Source organism: Pteropus alecto, unplaced genomic scaffold (assembly GCF_000325575.1).
Source record: "Pteropus alecto unplaced genomic scaffold, ASM32557v1 scaffold76, whole genome shotgun sequence".
NCBI classification, from domain to species: Eukaryota; Metazoa; Chordata; class Mammalia; order Chiroptera; family Pteropodidae; genus Pteropus; species Pteropus alecto.
In genome coordinates, this window is record NW_006443138.1 from 10,526,093 (window position 1) to 10,547,046 (window position 20,954).

General features: G+C 32.3%; 1 long non-coding RNA gene across 1 annotated transcript in view; it reads left to right on the forward strand.

Moving 5' to 3' along the window:
* Positions 1 to 20,954, forward strand: part of LOC112472263 — a 75,574-nt gene that overhangs the window by 16,343 nt on the left and 38,277 nt on the right. The window contains exon 2 of the long non-coding RNA XR_003043595.1: positions 12,269 to 12,387. This is a non-coding gene — a long non-coding RNA (uncharacterized LOC112472263). The remainder of the gene's footprint in view (positions 1 to 12,268; positions 12,388 to 20,954) is intronic.

Here is a 20,954-nt window from a genome sequence, read left to right on the forward strand (position 1 = left end):
TATGGCTCTGCCAAACGAACTCCGAACATTATTTTTGCTTTCGCCTTTTTTTGTAAAAGTGAAAATGCTCTTTATTTTGGTTAGCAAAACAGGTCCTATTGCATGGTTTTCATAAAAGCAAAGTAGAATAAAGTAAACTTTCCCAAAGTGGGGAACCCTATAACATTAAATAAGTGTAATTCATTAAATTTCTTTTTAAAGTAATATTAGTAAAAGTCATCCTGAAAAGTTTGAAATCTGGGTTGTTGAGCAAGAATGAGATGGTTTTACAAGTGTAAGAAATTAGGGCTTACAGGATGCCAGGGTAAATGTGGCATCTTGTTTTTTTATATCTGTTCTTGAGAAATGGGAAAACAGTAAACTGTCATGTCTCTATGAGAAACAGAAACCAAACATCTTTGACAATTAAAGGGCTGATTGTTGCAGAATTGCTTTTTTTTTCAGATGTAGAAAAAATTGAGATGGATGACCTTTATTAAAGTACACTATCTGTGCCTCTCAGAATTCCCTGTACCCATTCTTAATTTAGTCACCTCAAACATGAGTACTCTTTTGTCCATTTAGACACAATTTTAGTTAGAATAACCAATATTTCTATTACTTTATGGTTTCAGTATTATTTCCCATGAAGTATTTTATTTTATTTTTATAACCTTATGAATTCAAAGTTATTATAGCATCTTATATATAATAAAAAAATAAAGTTTAGAAATATCAGTTGATTTGCCCAAGGTCATGAAACTAGTAAATGACAAAGTCCAGTGACACCAAAGTCACAGCTCAAAAAATAGTGCCTGTAGTAGTATTTTTACATTTATACTGTTACCCAGGTATATAAAAGTAAAGTATGAATCATGGTCTTTAAATTGTGAGAAGGTATATATAATATTTCAAAAGGTTCAGGGAGGGAAATATAAATCCATACAATCTTAAAACACTATTTAAACATTATGAAGTAGTGTGTAACACCAAATTGTGTAATGCAAGAAATAGATTCCTCGTGGATTTGGAGAAATAGATCCTATATGTTGAAATGTCCAGGTAAATATTCGAGATGGAGGTGGACATTGAAAGTTGGTTAAGATTTTTAGAGATATGAGAAACAGGAATAATCGAGGCACCATTTTTATTATATCTTGTCTAATTCTTGGAGAATAAAGACATGTGAGTTAATTATCACAGATATTCTGGGTGAGGGATTCACACAAGGCAAATTCTAAAACCACATAAGAAGTAATTTGTAATTTTATGTCATTCTTAAATTGACACAAAATTTATATAATTTGCTACTCAATAAATATATCATATAAAATGAGATAATGATCTGACATTAAGGCTATTTTAAGTAATTAATAAAGTGATTAAATTAAAATTCTATTATTCTCAAGATCATCTTTCTCACTGTTTGTTTATTTTTATTTCTAATAGAAGGTATTTTTACAGAGCCATCTATGACTTTAACTCCTCTTTTGTTGAATTTGGGCCCTAAGTATTTATACTTTCCCTTACTCACATCTCATTTGTCTTCCATTTTCAAACGAAAGATCAAAGAGGTTTTCAAATTGATTACTCATAAGAATTGGCACTTCCAAGAGAGCAAGAGAGGATCTTTCACAGATTACAGATTAACATGTTGATAGTAGAGGGGAATAACTACAAATAGCCTATGGCCATATTGGCAGCAATGAGAATAACTTTTTCCCATTTTTTTAAATCTGAAATTTTGGTTCTTCATATTATAATATTTTTAAGTAGTTTAAATTCTGAGCCCTTTGGCTTATATATAGATTTGCACGGTGGATTAACCCATAGAATTTAAGTATTTATTTAATTTTAATCCATAATTAGAATGCAACGATTGTCAAAATACCTGATTTAAAAATGTAAGCAATTTGAAATAATATATCTTTGCTTGTCTATATCTAAACCCAATTTTAGCTGAAATGACTGGATAACGTCAACATTAGGCTGACAATGAAAATCAGTCTAAAAAATGAATACACATTTAGGGCAAACCTCAGCTATTAAACTAATATATAATAAATAATATTTATAGTACAGTTTTAGAGCAACTGAATAATAAAGCAACATAAATGAGGCAAATAAAACAACAGGAAGTGAGTCAAACTATGAAAGAATGTGTGAACTAGTGAAAAAGTTTAAACTATAAACGAATTACATATGGCTGCAATTAATCATAGAAAAATAATAATCCAAATATGATTATTCAGTTAGAGAAGGACTTAGAAGATTTGCAGTGTAAGTGTGATTTTGAAGAAGATATAAACAATATGTCTGGTTGAAGAAGAAAAATCTGAGTTAAAGCAAGGCAGCCTAAGACAGAGATAGAAAAAGAAATTACATTCATTGAGCATTACAAAGGTAGCAGGAACTCTTCTAAATAATTTACATGCTTTATTGGATTAAACAAATTGATACCCCAAGATTCTTCTTGCCAGCGTTATTACAACATTCAAAAAAATCTTGAAACATTCACATTTGTGACTTTTACAAAGTCCTTACTTTGCAGTGTTAGTCATGAAATGCATCACATTCTTTATTAACTAGAAAGATACATTAGCAAAGTATATCTATTAAAAGATTAATATTTCATTTGCTATAGTAAATAAACAGTAATATTTAGAGATATGAATTTACTTTGTTGTGCCTTATTATTACAAAACTAAATATTTTTGTCTTAATCCAGTTCAGCCACATATATAGGGGACTGTTAAAAATGTATGAGAAATATAAAAAGATTTAAAAGTACATGAAAATATTGTTTTTAATTGTTTATTTTACTTTTCAGGAGCCAACAGAAAAATACCACATACAAACCATTTTACAATTTTATTAAGATTTAATAAATAATTATAGAAAAGTAAAACACAGAGGAAAGAACATTATTGATAATATTGTTATCAGATTAATAAAATGATAGCAAATAGTGATCAGAACAGATAATTATATTCAAACAATTTTTCTACATTTTTAGGGATAATTTTTGAATAGGAAAAATAATTTAATATCAAGAATTTATTTTAAAAATTCTGAGAATTACCTAGGCTTAGTAGTACAAATTTAATTGGCATAATTTAATTAAGTATGTTCATTAATCTCTACCACATTCCATGTGAATAGTTAAATTCAGAGTGATAAGTATGTGGTACTGCAAATATTGAATAATTCACAAAGAAAGAAAATACTTGGAATTATTAAATTCTGGTTTGAACATGCCATTTATTAAGTTTCATTATTCTCAAGTCTAGCGTTAAGATCTTCAAACAAACAAACTTTTTCAGAATGAAAGGAGGATATTATCAACTAACATAACACCTACATTGAAGGACAGATGATGTCAAATTATAGTTCATTGTAATAATGACCTTTAGGATACATTTGACTTCTGACATTGGCACAATCATCACTCCTACTTCTGTTACTGGTATCAACTTTATCCCTGCAATGTACTAAGCGCTTCGTCTATTTTCACATTTCCGGGGCCAGCGATTTTAAGAAATTTGTCCGAGGTTATTTTAAAATGATGAAGTTTTTGTTTGTTCGTCTAAACCAAGTACCTAGTCTCTGCTCTCTTCTACTTAGAACTCATCTGCAACATCCTGTGCAAGTACGACGTTCAATTCTTTATTTAAATGTAAGTGTTTATTGTTTAGAAAGTCATTGAATTCTGAAATTGTTCTTCATCTTCCCTATTGCCTCACATCTGCATGCTAGCTTCTTTTTCTTCTGTTGAAGCAGGGGAGAAGACAAGAGGCATCCTACTTGCAGGTGTTTTGTGGTAGCAACATCAAATACAAGTATCTAAGACAAATCCACATTTCAGTCCTGAGAAATGAAAGGTGTAATGAGGGAATAGGAGGTGGAAGTGGAGAGAAAGTTAACTGCCCCTGTCTTCCTGCTTTTTGCTACTTGGTGTATGCACGTAATGATCCTTGGACAAAACCTAATGCTTTTGTGTGTGTGTATGTATGTGTGTGTGTGTGTGTGTGCGTATGCGCGTAATGACCCTTGGACAAAACCTAATGCTTTTGTGTGTGTGTGTGTGTGTGTGTATGTGTGTGTGTGTGTCTGTGTGTGTCTGTGTGTGTCTGTGTGTTTAAAATAACATGTGTGTATGTTTGTTTTTTGTATTATTTTTGAGACCGAAATTTGATACAGGTTTAATCAACCTTTGTGTGCTTGCTTTAGCCTTTTTCCCATCATTCCTCATAATTTTCAAGTTATTTCATTTTTATGTGTCAAAAAAAAGACATTCTTATTAATGGTAATTTTTACATTAATGAAAAAGTAATGGATATTTCTTTGCATAGTGCTTTATAATGTTAAAGCATTTTCACTTGAATTATTTTTAAATTATCCATTTTTCGGAACAATTCTGTGAAATAGAGATACATTATTATCAGTTATTATCAGTATTTTTACATGGGGAAAATTAGGAAAAGCCATATCATTAAGGAGAAAGAATGATTTTAAAAGAAATCTCTATTGATTTGTTGTCTATTGGTGAAACAGCAACAGACTTTACGAGTAACACATTGGCATAAATAGCCCACACAAAACCAATGAAATCAAAGATAAATGAATCACAATTCTTGCGAAATTTATTTTTAGAACACTGTTGCTGTGTATCAATTATTGTGGTATCACAATTTTAATAAATAATGTAGCATTCTTAGAGAAAAGGAACACAGATAAAAATCAATGAAAAACAATTGTTAAGCCTCAAGGGTTTAACAGCAAGTGCCCAGGGGGGATTTGTTTTTCTTCTCACCATAAGACTTTTCTGAAAAGTAAATTTTTTAAGCGCTCTGAGAACAGAGCTTTGCATGGAGCATCTCGTTGTCATTTCTCCCCTGACTATCTTTATTCATAAACTTCAAATGTTATCAAATTTGTTTATTTTGCTATGTGGTTAACTTACTTTTAACTAGAAACTGGGGATTTCTAATCCTCTTAAGCCAAATTATTTTCCTTCTCAACTATGCACTAATGCATTCATGATTACTTGTTGATAATACATGTTCTTTAATTGGCACTTTCCCTAATACGATAGGGCTTATCTAGTTTCAGACTTTTCCTGCCTTTCCCCTGGGTATGAATTATGAGGGCCATCATGTGTGGCACAGAGTGGAAAACTACACCAGCTTGCATCATCTTATTTTAAAGTCATTTTTCTTTTTCCCTGCTGAGCAAAAGTTTCACCTTACATATATTATAGAATTCATCAATAGTATATTTTCATAAGGATTAGAGATACTTATAGCATCAGATCTACTTTTCAGGCCATTTCAAACCCATGTTCACTTACTGCTTATATGAAACATTAGCCTAAATTTTGTTTTTATACACAGTAGAGGGAAAAGATCATGATGTCTAATAAATTTTTAGCTGGATTCACAAAACAGTGCTTTTTTGTCTTTTAAAATATTTGAGCTAGAATAATCTAAATCTTTTTTATAATTTATGTACATATTTTTCAATATTTCATAAGCTTGGTTTTATTATATAATGATATATTAGCATTTTATCATGTATTAAGTTATACCATACTTTATTACATTAATATATATGTAAATGAAATAAAGTAATACATATATATATTCTTTTTAATTAAGGCACCAAAGCTCTACCCTATATAAATAAATATAATTGTTTTTATTGAGGAATAATTTTTATTGCAAGTATAATCATACATTAAATTGGATTTTCAACTTTGAGCAGATTTTCATTCTTGAACAAAGGTTTTCAAAAGGATATTTTCAACTTTGAGCAAGGTAACTTCCCAGTGAACTTGTCAAAATTCTATGTTCTAATTGTATATGGTAATCAAATTAGTTAACTTGTTTTGATGGACTTGTTGTTCACAGTACTGAAGGCAAGTTATAAAAATAAATGACTCTTGTTTTAGAATAGTTAATTATTGACCCTCAGACTTACACCCAAGTCAATAATCACAAACCAAGTAGTATATTGCTATGAGATCCCAAGTTACTGACTCTGAATCAAATTCTTCCTACTAGTATACAGGCCCCAGGGGGACATCTGTTTTTGTGTGCTGTATCCTAGAACATAGAATAATATTTTGCCGCATGGAAGGGACTCAGTAGAGAATTGGTGAATAAAGAAAAGAGAGGAAAGGTTAGGAGACTGTTTTCAGTAACAATTCAGAAAACATGTACTAGAGACTTCTTTCCTACCCACTGAGAAGCCTTTATCTGTCAAGGTTATTCTTATTCTGGCTGATAATCAAAGATATGAGGGTAGGTCCAGCATAAATACCTCTACCTCTTATCTCTTTTATTTTTAATTCCTCTCCTGCTATCTGCCTTCTCTTTTGACACATATGTCAAGCTCAGGTCATAGTCTTCATTTTAGCATTCACTTCATCAATATTATAATATTTAGTACATCATTTAAAAATTATTAAATTCCACATAGATTATCCCTTTACCTCGAGACAAGGAGTAGGACTGGTAGGATCAAATCTAGGATGTTAATTCAATTATAGGAGTATGATCACTACATTATATTTAAATTTAATATTGGGCCCTCCTTCTATCTGATCATATCTGTAGGAAGATATTTCCAGCCATTCCTACCTGTTCTTATTACAATCTTTACATTTTTTGCAACTATCTATTTTTATCCCTTTCTACAGCACAGAGAGATTTTTGCTTCATAGAAACACTATATAGACTTCATAAAAAAAAAAAAACAGGGTACCCTGATAGAACTGCATAATCTGTCTATTGGATAATCTAACACAAAGCTCAGTGTCTAGAGCATTATAGGCTCTCACTGAATATTTGCTAAACAAATAGATAATTACACAGCAATTTTTTCCATTGATAACGCATTAAGTAAGAGCTAACAAAGCCATACCACGTGCATGGAAATGTTTTTGTGTTTGTTTTGTTTTGTCTTTTGTTTTCTACAGCATTCTAGCATGTATCCAGTTGATCCAGAGTAGTATCAGGTCATTAACAAAGGAGTTTTTCAAAAAGGGAGGAAGAAATATATTCCTGTTTTGACTTCAGAAAGGTTTAACTGCTGCTTTGGGAGACTATCCCTCACAACTCAATTCTCTCCAGAGTTTTATATCATGGATTCTTTAGAACAACTATTGTATGAAACATTAAAGGAGGTCATGCCACTTAGGCCCGAACTCACTCATATCCATACTCAGAGGTCAAGAAAAAGAAAATATAAGCTGCATATTTTCTAGGATAACTTTCTTGAACCTAATAGTGGTACCTAGGGGTGAATGAATCCATAACATTAATGAAAATAACATTGTTTCTAAAGACAATTTAAAAAGATATATTTTTCCATCAATGGAAACACCAGAATAAATATTTTTATGACATACTCAAATACAACAAGTTCTGTATAAGAAAAAGTCCCAGTATAGTTACTAAAATAACAATCACCTTACTCAACAATCATTAATTATTACAGCATTTCCCACAATGGTTGAGGGCCAATGTTCTTCATTCAGTTTGAAAATAGTTCCTGGTTGTATGATGTCTATATTAGTCCTGAGAAACATATCATTTGATAGAAAATATAATTTTTCATTTGTTAAGATAACAGGAAAAAGCATGATTTCCAGTTGAAAATTCTGCATTAGTAAAACAAATTTATAGATATTTTGGAATCCAGTCAGCTAGGGAGTAGCTCATTTTGTAATTAGATAATCGGAAAAACAAAGCCAAATGAATCAGGGTATGTGCAAATGTGTATGTGAGAAGAAAGTAGGTATATAGTTTAAAATAACACTGATGAAATTTCAAGACACAGAAACAATGAAATGTAGATATTAAAATGTGTTTAATCTTCTATATTTTAACATCTTATCTCAAATAAGTTTGTATCATTTGCTTTTTTAACAAATTAAGAAAACATAAACTGGGATGAAATATTTCTGGTAACAAAACTATATTGTAGTGAGTTTATAATATGCATTCTTTGACTCTCTGGGAAGTATTCTTTGCATTTGTCTACCCTTTTAGAGAGCCACAAAATTTTGCCCATATCAATGATGTGAAAATACATGGAAAATGAACTAGAATTTCTTTAGAACTTTTGACCAAATCCTTAGAAGAAACTAGTTAAGGAAATATATTCTCAGCTAATAAACACTTGAATTTTGCAGCAAATTTTAATCTTGGAAATCTCCCTTCATAAGGAGCAAGAGAACAAAAAACAAAATAAATAGAATAGAATTTAAGAATATCTCTTGAGTGCCTGGAGGACAACACTCCCCTGAAATGAATCAGCAAGGTTGTAGAAGAACCCAGGATCGGTTTCTATCTGCTTAGCATGCTGAGTTTGGGTGACTACATTTTTATTGTGAATATTCTTATGAAACCAATTGAAACTAGGTCACAGTATGCCAGTTGTAAACCATCTTGTTTGTGAGGTTATTTGAGGAAAAAAACTCTAATTGTTATCGTTGCGAAACGGCACATTCTACTTTTAGCCCTAACTTTCAAACAGACGCCCAGAGCAGTTCAGCTATTTTTTAGGCCACATTGCTATGAGTATAAGGAAGAAGGAAAGGCCTTTCAAAAAAAAAAGAAAGAAAGAAAGAAAGGAAAAAACCATCTATATACCACATAATAAAAGTTAGCTGCTATTACAATGGCCCTTCTTTGTCATTCACTGGTTTATAATCCTTTTTCTAGGTTGGCAAGAATAGAAGCAGGGTCACAAAATGAAAGTCTGGGTCAGTCACTGTAGTGTTCATGCTATAGGCATTCATCCTGTTATCTGACTCTAAAATTCTAAATATGGACAGATTCCCTGTCTCATACTGTATTTGTGTCTCCTAGTGGTAGGGCAAAGCCTGGATAGAAATAGCAAAAAACATCCACTTCTTAGCATTGGAACCTATTAACTCATTAAAAATAAAACTCTAATCAAGACACTTATATACATCTTAATTGATTATGTTCTCATGTTTTAATGGCAAATGATAATAAATTTATTCTTGTTACTTTAATGGTCATGTTTTCCTGAACATTGCACTACCATCCTCTGATATTTACATGGTTGTAACACTTGGAATTCCTCAGTTGCACTTCTAACATGTAAAGAGCTTGGAAGTCATTATTCCCATTCTCAAGACAAAATCTGAAGAAACAGAAAATCAAATATTTTCATGGATCCATCAGAGAATTGAGGTCGCAAAGCAAACCACCATACTAAAATTTGGAAAGAGACAAATAAGCAAATGTAGAGAATCCCAGTGGACACATGTTTACCTGGAGCAGAAGATACCGGAACCACAAAATAGTAGTAATACTGTATTGATAATTTTGACACGTTACTGGAGGCTGAGTAAGGGCTAGCATGACAGTGAGAATTTCTGGAAGTAACTATTAGAGGAAAGTCTTTAAACTTCTGTGGATTCTACCTCCAGGAATTATTAGGAATTACCCAACTTCAGCTTCCTCTAACCTTTCTGTCTTACTCAAGTGAGAAAAAAAGTTAAGATTATTTGTAGTGGTCAAAGTCCAGGGACACAGGCCCTCTAAAAGACTAATAATTAATAATACGATTATATAATGCTCCCATCCCCAACACATTACCCTACATCAACAGTGGATTATGGCAGAAATTGCTGAGGGACAAAGACAATTTAAGGAGCTCTTAAAGAGACCCAAGGAAAATGGGAGATTAAAAACTAGGACACTAGATCAATTGGAAACCTCTGGCAGCTACAGCTACAGTAAATAGTAAACATAGCCCAGCTCCTAGAAAGTTTAACATAAAATTTCACGCTATGTGACTATTATAGTTGGAGACTTCAACACACCTAATTCAGTAATGGATAGATTAGCATGTAGAAAATCAACAAGAATATAGTTGAACTGAAAAGCAGCACCATTAATCAACTGGATCTAACTGACATTTATAGAATACTTCATCTAACAGCCAAATACACATTCTTCTCAAGCTCATATGGAATATTCATGGAGATTAATAAACTTGAACAAATGTAAAGAATACAAATCACACCATGTTCCCAGACTACAATGGAATTAAACTAGAAATTAATAACTGGCTGAAAATAGCTGGAAAATTCAGAAATATTTAAGAATTAAACAATGCAATTCTACACAACACATAGGTCAAAGAAGATAGCTCTAAAGAAATCTAAAAATAAACTAAATAAAAATAAAAATAAAACATATGAGGTGCAGTGATAACAGTGATTAAAGGCAAATTTATAACATTAAATACATTTATTTAATAAGAAGAAGGATCTAAAATCTTCCTAACTTAATAACCTAAACTTTTATTTAACGAAACTATATAAAGAAGAGCAGTTTAAGCAGAAAAGAAGCAGAAGAAATAACAATCATGGCAGAAATTAATGAAATTGAAAACAGGAAATCAATATGGAAGAGGAAATCTACAAAACAAAAAGCTGGCTTTTTGAAAAGATCAATAAAATAGGTCAGCCTTTAGTCAGGTTAACCAAGAAAAAAAGTAATAAGATAAGCATTACCAATATCATAAATAAAGAAAGAGACATCATCATTGATTCCATAGATATTAAAAGAACAATAAATAATATAAAGAGCAACATTTATTATTAAAAATAAATGTTATTACATTATAATGCTATGAACAACTCTTAGCACTTCAAAACTTGAAATCATTTTATAAAATATGTTTCTGTCCATCTTGGCCAAGATTGATTGTTCTGAATATAAACCAATACATAGAAAATATTTATTGAGCCTTTATTATATGTCAATCTATCTTCGTTTCTGAAGATGGTGACAATGAACACAACATAAAAACATTCTTCCTTACATTGAGCTTACATTTACTTATTGCCTAAATATATATAATTTTAGAACTGATGAGAATGCAGAATGTTTTTCTTCCTTGCTTCCACCTTTGATTCTTAACTTTATGATCTGATCTTAAATATGTTATATCATACTTTTTGGGTTCAAAACTCTTGACTTTCTAGCTCAGAATACAAGTAAATACCATTAAAATGTCCCTGCATGATGTGCAGGGACATGCCTCTCCATACTATAGTAACCCTTGGCTTTTGCTATCCTTCTCTTTATTCACTCAGTTTTAGTCATTCTTGTTTTAGGACATTCTTGTTGTTCAGTTAACCTGGAATGCTCTTCAGTCAGACAGATGTATGGCAGGTTCCCACATTCAAATATGTTTTCAAGTCTCTGCACAAATATGTCTTTATTGTTGAAATACCCTGCCTCTCCATACTATAGTAACCCTTGGCTTTTGCTATCCTTCTCTTTATTCACTCAGTTTTAGTCATTCTTGTTTTAGGACATTCTTGTTGTTCAGTTAACCTGGAATGCTCTTCAGTCAGACAGATGTATGGCAGGTTCCCACATTCAAATATGTTTTCAAGTCTCTGCACAAATATGTCTTTATTGTTGAAATCTCCTAAGATCACCCTACATAAAATATCAAACTCACTATCATTATCACCCTTACTCTGCTTTTATTTTCTCTATAGAAATGATCCCCATTTGATATAATATATGTTATATATTTTATTGCCTATGCATATTCACCCACACCCACTAGAGTATAAGCTGAATGAGAGCAAAGAGTTTGTTTAGTTAATTACCACATTACCAACATTTAGAACAATGTCCGATACATAGTAGATATGCAATAACAATTTAGTAAAGGAATAGACTTTCAATTTTTAAAAGATGCATGCATTCTTCTATTTTTGTATTTTTCAAACTTGTGTAATCATAAGAATCACCCGGAGCAATGTTAAAAAATCAGACTCTTGGGCCTACCATTAAACCACTAAAATTAGAATCTCTAAAAACTGGTAAGGGATTGAGACAGATTTAAATTTCAAGGCTCTAAGCTACTAAATATGACACCCAGAATAGATAAGCTTTTGTTTTGGACACTTTTAGAATACTTTGGATACAACTACTAAGGGGAGACAATGATTCTGAAATATAAAATAGATATGTTGGGGAGCAAAGGGCAAGAAGTGTCCAGAAAATAGAAAAATATGGACAAGTGAGCACAGTCTTGGAGTAAATCTTGGAATAAATCTGGAGATGAGCAAAGTACCTGGAGGTTGGAACCTGCAAAGACAGATGAACAGTGAAAAATACCAAAAGAGAATTGACCAAAGGACTTATACCAGGAATGTCTCATATTTATAATGTAAAACCTCTACATTGACTGAGAACTTAAATGAATTGTTCTACAAATACAGGTACTATGAGAAAAATCCAGGGGAAATGTCTATTTCACATCTGAATTTCACAATGCAGAAAGAAGTTAATGAATTGAGACATGTGTGAGACTGGGAGCCACTGAAAGCAGACATCTCAGGTAAGATGATGGATTTCAGAATATGGACCTTTGTATCAGTTATTGCTTGATTAGAAAATCAGACCAGCTATGAGAGACACATTGGTCTCATTGGAGAGATTCAATCTTATATGATCGTGGGAATTTGGTTAAGCATTGTTTATAAGTCTGCTGCCCCTGTGTCATATGCTTTGTCAGATGAATTGAAAATCATGCAAGGAAGGACATTTCGAAAATGTAGTTCTAATTTAGAGATTACAAAGCCACCAAGGTCTGTAACTCTAACTGCTGGATGAATAGCTATCCCAAACAGTAGTGCAAAAATAACATTTATTTTTATTATCTCTTACAGTTCTGGAGGTTGATTGGGCTTGGCTAGGTGGTTCTTGCTCTCATATTTCTCATGCAGTTGTAGTCAGTGGTGGTAGGTCTAGAGTCATTTTGAAGGCTGTCTGACTCTCAATTGTCTGGCAGACAATGATGTCAAGTCATCTGGCCCTTATCTATTGCTATAGGACGGAATGGAACTATGTTACTTGCATTTCATCACAGAGACATGGTTGGTTTTCAAGGCAAATATGTGAAAGAGAGGGAGGCAGAAGCTGCATCACCTTTTAAGACATAGCCTTGAGAGTTATACATAATCTCTTGTGCCACATTAGTGAGTGTATTAATCAGGGCTCAACCATAGAAACAGAACCAGTGGAAAGAGAAAAATTCCCATTTCTCTCTTCTGCTTCTTTTAGCTGGCCAAATAATCACAGCCACAAGAGACAGATTGAGAAGAGAAAATCAAATTTAATTTTATGAATACAGGAACCCCACATACATGGGTCAGAGATCCCACATACATGAAGGGTTCAAAGTCACAAAGAGAAATTGAGGTATGTAAGACATTCTGAGCTAGGGATAAGGTAACGTACCTTAGGAGTTCAGAAGGTAACTGCAGGGAGAGTATATGTTCAGTAATTACTAGTTTGCCCTGCCATAGATAGGTAAAAAGTCACGAAACAAGTTTCTCTTAAGCTCACAGGTCTCAGCTGCCTTTAGCTCAAAATAATCTGCATGCCACTGAGGCATATCTTGGGATGGCTCGCTCTGAACCCTCACAAAAAGTATTGGCTTACATAATTTTAGGGGCTGTGTAGGCAAGTTTGAGAACCATAGGGTAGGCCATCAGGAAAAACAAGATATTACTGAAACTTTAAGATATTACTGAAGCAGTTGCATACAGGCAGACCTTTCTCAAGAAGCTTTAGACCTGCTCTTAAGGCCCCCCAACTGATTGAATCAAGTTCACCCTGTTTATCTAGGATGATCTCCCCAATTTAAAGTCAAACACGTATGGATTTTACATTTACAAAACCCCTACACAGCATACCTAGATTAGGTAACCTGAAGAAGTTGACACATAAATTGATTGTCATAATGAGTTATGAAGACAAGACAAACTTCAAGACAAGGAGAGCAATGTCAAAGAATTTGCGGACATATTCAAAATTGCCACATACTAGTTTCAATATATATTTTTTTAATCTGAAAGGACATGCATAATTTCAGTGACATTAAAATATTTGTGTATGTATATACACATATATATGTATATACCTTATAATATGTTAATATACTGCCCCTATATTTATGCACAGCAGAACACTGTAAGAGTTAGGCCTTAGAATCATGTCTGAATAATTTATTTTCATTATGGGTCTTTCTATAGTTTCTATATTGCTAGAATGAGTGTATATATATATATACATACATATAATATCATGTAGATTATTAACATCTTTCTAGAGTCCAAATTATTATCCTTAGAAATATTTTAAAAACTTTGAACAATCATATTTATATAATAGCATATAGCTTTTTGTATTACAAACCCAAACTTTATTTTCTTAAGTCACAATAAAGTAAGACTGTGTCTCTTTCATCACTACTTCCTGCCCCTTCTTATGAATTCTCACTCTCCTCTCATCTCACACTCAGCACTACAGTGTGGATAGACAAATCTACAGTTTCTGTTTTAAGGGAGTAGATGAATAAAGTGCAACCTGAGGTAATCAAATTTCACAGAATTGCTGCTATATGAAAATGACAGCCACATCTTCAGTCACATCCATTTTGAAATTTAAGTTCATGCTGAGAGTCTTTACCTAGCTCATTGATACATGGATAGAACTACTCAAGACAAGTTAATGAGCCACATAAAATGAGAATAGAGGGCACAGTTAACATGAAAATTAGTTTAATCTGCTGGTCTTATAGATGAGAACCTTGATGGCAGCTTTAGGCTGCATCACGCACTAAGTTAGATGTCTTAGAAAACCCCATGCCCATTTTTAGATCACCAGCAAATAGCTTGATGAGAGTCTCGTGGCATTGATAGAATCAGATCATTTTCTCACGTTCTTCTGTTTTTGTGCTTTGCATTGTCTAGTTTGGTTTTGCCTAAACATGTATCTGTTATACATAATTATTTTTTGTTCTTTCAAAATAATACCTTTAAAATAACATGTATAAAGATTAATCTAATTAAAATAGATGAAATGGATTAACACATTTTGACTCAGCAAAATGCTGACTTTATGTGGAAGAAATTAATTGAAGTTTCGGGTAGAGACTTACTGATATATCTAAGATCTCTTTCAATGCTGATCACCAGCCTTGGAGAGTCTGTTCTCAGAACTTTAGATACAAATGATTAGATTCAGCCAATGGCTATGTGTGAAAAACAAGCTCAGAGCAGTTTCAACCTTCAGCTGAGAGTTTCTCCCAGAGAAAGCTTATCCTGGCAAAAACACATGAAACGTAGGTCAAAATGCATAGTGTCCTATTGTTTTTTGACGTTACCGTTAAGCCTTCAAAAAGAACATTTGTTTTCAAAGTTTCTTTTCCAAGGAATTTAATACTAATAAAATAATATGTTCTTTATTCAAGAGTGGCCCACTGATTTAGGAAATTAAGCCAAAGACCTCTAACCACACAGCATTACCAGTGACAACATATGAGGTTAAATCATAAAACTTAGAATTCCACATTATAGTATGAATTTCAAGCATCTATTGAATACTCGACTGAACAAGAAATAAGAGGAAATAATTTATGTGGGAATTTGTTAAAACATAACAGTTATTTCCAATTTTAACTTACTTAAATCTACTTAAAGAGCAAACTACTAGCAGCTTTAGCCAAGAGAGTCTATCTTTAGTGCAATCAATCTATATTAAGAAAACTCCAGTTTACAAGACATGAAAGACAAGAGGCTCACTATACTCTGTGCTGGTCAGACCACTTGCCCCTGTGGGAACCACCATATTTTAAGAGTGACATACATATATGTGAGTTGTTGGAAGTGTTCTTGGTATCATATGTTATGGATAATTAATGATGATTCTGGTGCTGTTTACTCTGAAAAAAATTCTTAGAGGATGCAGGGCAACATTTCTCAAATATGCGAAAATTTGTCATGGGAAAGTGAAATAAGACACTGTGAGCATAAATCTATAAAGCAAAAACAAGTGAGTAAATATTACAAAGAAGGTTTTGCTCAATGTAAGAAATAGCAATTAGTCTTATCTAACCCTGGATATGTCTTTATAAGAGGTAATGAAGCTTCTCATTTTACTTTCTACTTACAATTTTTATTAATAAGGACAAAGACTCTCACTAGATCACCATTTCATCAACTCTGCATGCATTAGCAAAAAATTTAAGAGTGTCATTTTGGTTTAATAGGAAGTGGACTCACAAAGGTCCTTTTAGAAACTAAGCGATGTGTAAGTAGAAACGTATCAGTAGTTATTTCCCTGTGATTGGAAATATTGAGAGTGGATATTAGTCGCTAGTGAACTGATAGAGGAGCTTTTTGTGCTTGATGGAATGTTGAGTTATATCCTCTTAGGAATCCTTATGTAATGCTAAGATTTTTACAGCCTTAATAAAGAACGCTAAAGTAGGATTCAAGAGAGCTGGGTTTTACTATTGCCTTTCATTATTTGACCATAGAAAATTATTTAGCCTCTTTGGTTTTCATATTTCCCAAATGAGAGAACCACATGATAGTTAAGGTTCCTTTTAATTCTTTTTTCCTGGCTCTATTGAGATATTATTGATGTATAATATATATAAATTTAAGATGTACAATGTGATAATTAGATACATGTATATATTGCAAAATGATTGACAACCAGATTAGTTAACTCCTCCACCCTTTCATAAAATCAAGATTTTGTGTGTATGTGTGTGTGTATGGTAACAACATGTAAGATTTACTCTCTTAACAGCTTTCAAGTATATAATATAGTATTGGTTAATTATAGTCACCATGCTGTGCATTAAGTCTCCAGATCTTATTCATCTTATATCTGAGAATTTAAATCCTTTGAGTGACATCTCCCCATTTCCTCTCCTCCCCAGCCCCTGGCAACCACCATTCGACTTTCTATGTCTATGAATTTGGCTTTTTTTAGTCCACATATAAGTGAGAATATGCAGTAGTTGTCTTTTTCTTTCTCAATCGTTTCACTTAGCGTAATGCCAAGGTCCATCCATGTTGTCTCGAAAGGTGGGATTTCCTTTTTTATGGCTGAATAATATTTCATTGTGTGTGTGTGTGTATGTGTGTGTGTGTGTGTGTGTGTGTAAACATATATATTTTCTATATATACATCTTCTTTGACTATTTACCTATTCATCCATTGATGGAAACTTAGATTATTTACACCTTTCAACTATTGTGAATAATGCTACAATAAACATTGGGGTACAGATATCACTTTGAGATTGTAATTTTATTTCCTTTGAATATATACACATAAATTCTACAGAATTTATGTGTATATATTAGTCATATAATAGTTCTATTTTTTTAAATTTTTTGAGAAACTTCTACACTGTTTTCATAATGACTGCACCAATTTATATTCCATCTAACAGTGCACAATTTTCTCCACCGTCTCACCAACACTTGCTATTTCTTGTCTTTCTGATAATAGCCGCCTTAAGAGCTGTGAGGTAACATTTCACTGTAATTTTGATTTGAATTTTCCTGTTAATGACACTGAGCATCTTTTCATGTACCTGTTGGTCATTTATACATTTTCTTTGGAAAATGTCTATTCAAGTTATTTGCCCATTTTTTAATCAGACTGTTTGTTTTTTCTTTGACACTTAAAAAAAGATTTTATATGCAAAAATAACGAACACTGTTGTAAGTCAGCAGGAGAAAACATTGCTTAATGGATGAAATAGATTAGGATAGTCTAATATGCATAAAATATCATGCTCACTGAAGTTCTCTAATGAGGTAGAGTTGATGTGGGATTTGAAGAACAGCTAGGGTTTAAATATGAAGAAAATTTTATATTAAAAGTAAAGTAAGGACAAATGCAGATTATTGGCGGTGAGTGAATTTGGAAATAGTGAAAAAACTTCCAGTGGGATACACGGGCCAAATAGATGGTACAATAAAGCTACCTTACATGGCAGAAGTCAGGAAATTAAGCTCAGTGGATCAATTCTGTCCTGTTTTTGTAAATAAATTTTATTGGATCCCAGCCACACCATTTGTTTACTTATTGTTTACAGCTGCTTTCAATTCCACAATTATGACAGAGATCCTGTGGCTGGAAAAATTCTAAAATATTCACTACCTTACCCATTAAGGAAAAGTTTGCTGACCCCTGCTGTAAGGAGTCATTATGTGGCTTGGCTTTAGAAAGAAAAAATAGAAATAGCTTATCTGTGAAAAATCCTCAAAGGATTTTCTCCCTAGCAGTGATTCCTTGTTCTTTATTTTTTTGGAGAGGAGTCATATGATCACAGTTAGAATATAAAAGACAATAATGATTCAGTCAAAAAGCAAGAAGATCTTAGTGATTTACAGCAGCTAAATCTCTGTCTCAGGAACAAGAAGGTTGATTTACAATTTATGTAAATGACAGTAATTTGATACCTGCGGTATATGATATTTCGTATGACTTCAAGTATTATTTCATCTTCAATATTCAACAATAAATCTAGCTATAGCTTTAAGGATTAGGAGAACGGTTAACTATATAAGTAAATATGCTGTACCTGGTAGATGGAAGATATATTAGAAAGTCTACATTTTTCTCTAATACCTCATTTTTCCTTTATTCATCTACTCATTTATTTCTTCTTGGCCAAAAAAGAAATTTACTTCAAAAAGTTATATTGTTGAAAAATATAGTGAATGCATAACTCACCAAAATTAGACAATTCAAAGATAAGGCTGTTTCTAACTCATACCCAATTTCCCATTGACTTGTGCCTCTTTTCTTTTTTACATAGCAGAAGTCAGGAAGAGTTATGCCATAAGTCAGGTTAACTTAACACCTGATGACTAAGGTCCATGTGATTGGTGAAAAGTATTGCTATCCATAAAGCACATTTAGTTTCAAATCTTATTAGCCTGTAAACATAATGATGCCATTACTATATCAATGTGATTCTAAAATTGCTTTTTAGGATTTTAGTTATTCAGTACTGAGATAAAAATTTTTGAATCAATTGGACTTTCATTGAAATTGCTTGGGAATCGTGAGTAAATCTCTTCACTGGAGTACTGAGAACAAGATAAGAAAAAATCGAGATATTGCCTGGAGATTTGAAGATGACACTACTTTTTTCTTCTCTCTCTCCACTGCTCCTTTGACTTTATGTCTTCCCACTGCCTTTGGGTTTGACCTGGAATCAGACAGGTGGGAGCTTAATTACTGGTTTGTGTGTGACAGGCAATGATTTTATCAGTGTCTCAACCTCGGTTTTCACAACTGTAAAATGAAGCTAATAATCTCTCTCAAATAGCCGCTAAGAAATTTAAATAGTAGCCTAAGGAATCACAGTAGTCACACTTTCTCATACACACATTTTCTATGTTGATGTTATAGAATCTATTTCTTATCATACAAGAATCTACTCAGAATAAGCTTTCATCACCTTACTAAGTATCGCATATTCCAGAGGGAGTGGTGACAATTGCCAATGCTTGGAAGGTGATTAAAATGATTAAATAGCTGCTCTGATTCCAGACAGGTCACTGGCCAGACTGAAAAGGCATAGCGCATTGTATGGACAAGGCAAGTAGCTGCTTGAAGAGGGAATCCCCTAATATTGATATCCGACTCATTTATTTAAATCTGTTCTACAGATAAGTATATCAAGTCAATGTTTCTCGAATGAGAGTTTAAACCACAAGCTAACCCTGAATGTAAGAGGTAGAAAATGTTATTTGAAAATATGTGACTCAGATAACTTTCTTATCCCTTTACTTTCATCCTGTTAGAAATATATAAAAATAAAATATCTCTAAAATAATACACATGCACACATATTTCCTGCTCAAATGATGTGACCACTATCAGTTTTTAGGAAGAAAGCTCCTCTCCAGAAGCTGTCCAGTTGACCTAAATTGGCAGTGATTGAGAAGTTTATTCTTATTAAAGCATAAATATACGACTTCTATTATTCTAGGAGAATATATTGAGACTGATAAATAATTTAGAATAAGATTTTAACTTAATTAAAACATTCTTTGTATCATTTATCTAATATATGATGGCCATCCCAGAGGTTTAAGGTATAATCACATTTGTATATTTCCCTAAGGATTTATAACCTTGAAAAATATCCACACATTAACTCAGATTTTTGGACCGCTTCTTGACAGCTACATTTCTCTTACATCAGTATCTTACACACATGCAATCACACACACACACACACACACACACACACACAATATGGACTACTATATTTGTGTAATCTCAGAAATAATAGTTCAGTTAAGCTTAGAAGTGAAACTTTTCTCTTTTCATATTCTCTTTCTAACATCAAGTGAACTAAATACAGAGAAAAGTCAAAATCATCAGGAGGAAGACGGTATATTTGTGAACATCTTGCATGCCGAACTCTAGTGTTCTCACTCATGGTTTGTATTTTATACTTCTCCCAAATTTAGATCTTTAACTTCAAAAAGATGTCGTTGTGAATTAAATTAGTCTAATTGCCCTGAAAATGTTCATTATTGGCACACTTGCATTGTAAGGGATATTTCCATTGTTATAAAATTTCAAATACATTTTGAACATAATTCATGGCTCCACTCTTTATAGATAATTCTATTCTTTCCACATAACCCGATAAAGACCTCTATAAAAATTTTCAAGTATCTAATGTTTCATCCATATCATCAATTTAATCCAAAACATATTTTTCCTGCAAATTGCTTTTAATTCAACATTATGTTTATGAGATCATTTCATATTACATATACATCTATTTTGTTTGTTTTCCCCAAGCTATGATTTATGTTTTTATTTTCTCTAAAATGCCTTTTAATGTACAGAAATTAAAAATCCAATGCCGTTAAATTTATCAGTTATTTTCTTTATATCTTATGTGGGAGGTTTTTTTTCGCCTTATTTAAACAATCTTTTAATAATGTGAGATCATAAAGCTTTTCATGATCCATCTATATTTCTCATGGAATTTACCTGTTTTTAGGGATACAGTAAGGCAGGTGTACAATTTCATTATTCTTTCGTCCATACAAGTAACCATTT